This window comes from Adiantum capillus-veneris, chromosome 8 (assembly GCF_014529385.1).
Source record: "Adiantum capillus-veneris isolate H3 chromosome 8, ASM1452938v2, whole genome shotgun sequence".
NCBI classification, from domain to species: domain Eukaryota; kingdom Viridiplantae; phylum Streptophyta; class Polypodiopsida; order Polypodiales; family Pteridaceae; genus Adiantum; species Adiantum capillus-veneris.
Genome location: NC_140938.1, coordinates 112,297,560 through 112,302,994, shown reverse-complemented (window position 1 = coordinate 112,302,994; position 5,435 = coordinate 112,297,560).

Below are 5,435 nucleotides of genomic sequence, written 5' to 3'. Positions count from 1 at the left end.
CAACATATGTTGATTAGCATATCCAACATGCTTAACAGTATATCAAGTATGCGAATTAGCATATCCAACTAGCATACTAGACATGATAATTAGCATATCCTGTATGCTAAACTATCATTCCAGAATGCTTACTAGCATATAAATATTGGTAATTAGCATATTCAACATGCTTAATAACATATCAAGTATGCTAACTAGCATATTTAGTATGCTAATTAGCATTCCAAGAAGCAATCAAATATGCTAACTAGCATACTGGATATGCTAGTTAGCATTCAATATGCTAACTTCGATATGCTAATGAGCATACCCAATATGCTTACTAGCATACTGGATATGCTAATTAGCATCCAATCATCTAACTAGCATATCCAGTGGGCTAGTTAGCATACTGAATACGCTAATCAAGTAGGCCTACTAGCATATCCAGTATGCTAGCTAGAATATTGGATATGCTAATTAGCATGTCTTGTATGCTAACTAGAATACTGGATATGTTGATTATCATATCCTGTATGCTAACTATCATTCCAGCTTGCATATCCAATATGCTAATAAGCATATCCAATATGCTAACTAGAATACCTAGTATGCTAACTAGAATACCTAGTATGCTAACTAGAAAACCTTATAATCTCTAAGCTAATCCAATATGCTCCAAAATGCTTACTAGCATATAAATATTGGTAATTAGCATATCCATCATGCTTAATAGCATATCAAGTATTCTAACTAGCATATCCATATGCTAACTAGCATATCTTGTATGTTAATTAGCATTCCAACTATCAATCCAATATGCTAACTAGCATACTGGATATGCTAATTAGCATTCAATATGCTAACCCCGGTATGCTAATAAGCATACCCAGTATGCTTACTATCATACTGGATATGCTAATTAGCATCCACTCATAACTAGCATATCCAATGTGCTAGTTAGCATACTAGATACACTAATCAAGTAGGACTACTAGCATATCCAGTATGCTAACTAGTATACTGGATATGCTAATTATCATATCCAATATGCTAATTGTCATACTGTATATGCTAACTGGCACATATAGTATGATAACTAGCATACCTGGCATGCTAATTAGTATATTAATTATGCTAAGTAGCACACCTTTATTCCCAATATGATCAAGCTTGCATACTATATGTCATGTATGCTACCTAGCAAGCATACATTCAAGTATGGTTTCTTACCAATCTCTGGTGTGATTGGATGTCGTTGTGTTGCAAGGTTGCACAACCATGCGGTAGGTATGCTTCTTTTGCATGAATGAGCAACACAGGTGGTCCGAAAGGAGCATGTAGCAGCAAAGAAGAGAAGGTGATAGTTATTCTCACAAGGGATCTTGACCATTGCAAGGAATGGTTGGACCTCAAGGGGCAGACCACAGCTAGTACACATGTTTGTTCCTATGTTGTATTGCACCTCTCTATCCTTCATAAAACTAGCAATGGCTAGATTAGTTAGTGAAGTATGGAGAAATGAGCCATGTAGCTTGGACTGCATGTGCATCAGAAGTTCAAGGTGTCTTTCAAAGTTCTGCACCTTGGATTTTGCAATGTACACCTCAACCTACAAAACCAAGACAAAAAGAGCATGGTAAGTACATGAGTTAGTTGAGCACATGTACCAAACATAAAGTGCAGAGATGAAACTTACGGACACTTACCAGTTTACAGGTTATGTATATGTCACTATCTATGGGTTCATCTTTACCAGGAGGAAACCCCATTGCCTCAGTGGTGTCTTTGGTTGTCTCTATTCTGATTTCAAGATCCATCTTTCACCGGCCATCCACATCATTGCTTTGCAATAGAGCCTACAACTCCATCTCAGCTACTTGCAACCTTTGTATCTTGGCCATGACAATAGGATTGACCTTTGCATTTTTTGCATTCAAAGCCCTAGCAAGTTCCTGGGCCTCTTGCACATTGTTTAGATTCTTTTTATCATACTATAGTTGTGTTTTCATATGAAGGACAACTGCCTTCATGCACTGCCATTCCTCCAACCCACAAAATGAAGAAGGTTCCATCTCCTTTTGACTATCTTGATAAGGCAAAAGTGTGTCCTTGGTAGATTTGGTAGTACTCTTTCCTGCCAATGCCATGTTCTCCTTGCAGATGTCAATAGACTCATCCTCAATTTTTGAAGCTGGAAGTTGAAGATTGTGTATTCTCCACTTGTTAACAGGGCCCTCATAATAGCCCTTCTCTTGAATATCCTGCAAGTACTACACCGTAAACTTGGCCCAATTGAACCTAATGTCTATCTCGCTTGCAATCACAGCAGGACTGAATTCTTTCACAAAACCCTTTGCAAATGCAGAGGAAATTTCCATGTTGGCTGGGGCCTTCTGGTATATATTGTAGTGCAGTTTCATCATCAACTCATACATTTTGGTGCGGATGGTACTGTATTTGATGCACTACTGGCTGGGATCCTTTGTTTGTTTGAACACACTGAACCATTCGGGATCAGTAGCCTACTCCCACCTAACCATTCTGGGATTAAACCCTCCATGGAAAGGCCATAAGCAGCATTGAACTCTTCCAAAGTTGTACAAAATTTGTTTTGCATGGGGATTATGACCTTTGGATCTTTCCATTGTTGTGCACACATCAAAGGGAAATGTGCTCAATTGTACTGAATCCAGCAAAGGGAAATGTGCTCAACTGTATTGCATGAAAATGTGCTCAACTCTATTGTATCCAACAAAGGGAAACGTGCTCAACTATATTGCATAAAGCTTCTTGTTGTAGAAGTGAAAACACACATAACCCGCACAAGAGAGAGAGAGAGAGAGAGAGAGAGAGAGAGAGAGAGAGAGAGAGAGAGAGAGAGAGAGAGAGAGAGAGAGAGAGAGAGAGAGAGAGTACTCGAGTCATGCTTCTCCACCTTGACTCCCTGCCTGAAATGGGGCATTGGGGAACCTTGAGATGAAGATAGCTTTGCCCTTTTGCAGGGAGATGGAGAAGCAGAATGGGTTCTGCGTTCTATGCATATAGGATGGGCAGTCCGCTCTTTGGAGCTCTTTGCTTTGAACTCTGAACTCCCTTCTTGCTTAGCAGCTACTACTGTTGGCTAATAAGGAGAACACAAATGCCTTCCATGTGCCACCTTGCTTGCAGGCTCCACGCTGCTCCCGCGCTTTCGCTTCATCACTTCCCCACTCTCTCCTCTGTAACACCCACCTGTGCCAACAAACAACTTCAAAGATTAAATTCAATAGGCCGTCACTTTTGATTATTCTATTGTACTTTTTACTTTAGGAGGTTTTAAATATAACAACTTCAAAGATTAAATTCAATAGGCTGTCACTTTTGATTATTCTATTGTACTTTTTACTTTAGGATGTTTTAAATATGATTACTAATATAGTGACTTACATGCCCAAACTTATGCTAACTAGGTATGTTTGTTCATACATGTGAACTAGCATAAAAAGCATAGCACGTTAACATGCTTCTACCCAGCAAGCTGTAGAAAAATGTGTCCATTTGAAGACATCTTGATTCATTAAATCACTTCATGTTGTTGATGCAAAGTCCAGAGTTCCCTTGGGAAGATTGTGGTCTTTACTTTAGTGCCAGTAACTACTTTGAATCTGCCAATGAATATATTTCCTAGAATTGAGCAAGCTTCTCTTCTGATAAATGAGCTTTCTCACTCAATGAGATGTCCAATAATTGGTAGGATGGTGCTTCCCATTGCTTTGTCATTCATCTCTGCAAGGCATTTTGTGATCAGACATTTCAGAGATTAGGTCCAAAAATTGGCCAACAAGTTGTCCAAAAAAGTAAAAAAATGCAAATTTTGATTATAAATGAAAAATGAGTATTACTTGATCAAAACAAGTCCAAATTTGTCCAAACTTCACCAATGCAACTAGGGTAGCTATAGACACTAGGTCAAAAGGCTGCATGTCAAATTTGACTCAGGGGGTCATGGATCGTGATCCATGTTGGACAACATTTTGAACTCATGGTGGTACCATCTGATTAAGCATGTTGGGATGCTATGGATCCTTCTTTTTGAATTCGGATCACTGGTTGGGATTTCATGCCAAATTTTGGAATTTTTCTGAGACACAAATTTTTTTGGCATTTTGGCAAATATTTCGGAATCCAAATGACTTGAAACTTTAGGGTTAGGTTATGCTTGATATTTGGGACCAAGTGGTATGGTTTTGGCTTGGAGAGCTTGTAGGGGGTCATGGATCACCACCCATGTTGGAAAGACTTTTGGAATAAAACTTTGGGAACTTGTTCCTATAGTCTATCTTAACACACTGGTGAATTTATTCTCAAATTAGTTACTAGTTTATCTCTAGTTTTCCAAGTTATGGTCTAATTAGGTCCGACTTTTCCATATGTGGTTTTGAGTGGCACTTTAGATCCCTGATTGTGATCAATCTGGTTGGCATTTTGACCATCATAAGCTTTGGAGCTGAAGAAGAGACCCAATCCCAGCTATTTGTTGATTTTCACTGCATTTGGAGTCTATTTGTGCCCTCTCAGGCTCTCTAATACTTTGATTCATTTCTTAGGCATTTTTGACAGTCCTTGGGTTACAATAAGTTCACAACCCCTTTTGATACCAAAACTTTGCCCATGGCCACATTTTTTGCACTTTACACTTTGACAATTGTAAACTTGAACAAAGCACTTGACCAAAATTTGAAATTTTGCTACATCTTCTATTCCTTGACTTATGCACATAATGTATTCGTTCTTCATAAACTCTGAATTTGAACCTGAAACACTTTTCCAGTCATTCAGTCTGTTTCTAATCCCAGTAGAGTATTTCAATTCAGTTAACTATTCCAGTTCAGTCTCCAATTTCACTGACTAAACTGACGACTTCCGGTAGCTGTAAATTCTAACACTGGAATCATCTAATATAAGGAGATCAACTCCAATTCCATTTTGGCGATCATGGTGGCTAGAGCTATTTGCTTGTTGACGAGAACGCTTCTCCCAGTTTGAATTTTCAGTTGAAGTTATGGCACCCAAAACCAGTCGTGGTTGTAAACCATCCTACCACGTTGACCCTATGCCTGAGGAGTCAGAAAGAGATTATGATCCTAAGAATGAAGCGGGGACTAAGACTGAGGCTCAGTAGGAGCATAGTCATGCTAATGAGGCTAAGAACTCTCAGCACGCCAGTCAGTCCAGAAGAAGAAGTGATGAGAGAGAAGAACGCAAGGCCAGAAGTTCTCAGACCACACATGGGGATGAAGGAGCCAAAGGGAATAAAGGTAGTCGCCATAGTTCCAGTAGAAAATCCAAGGAGGAGGTAGAAACTAATACTGAAGAAGAAATTAAGTGGGATGCACACATAGACCATTACAAGAAATCTTCAAGAAAGAGGCAGGTTCCTAAGGTGAAAAGAGGCAGAAACGATGCTGATCGAC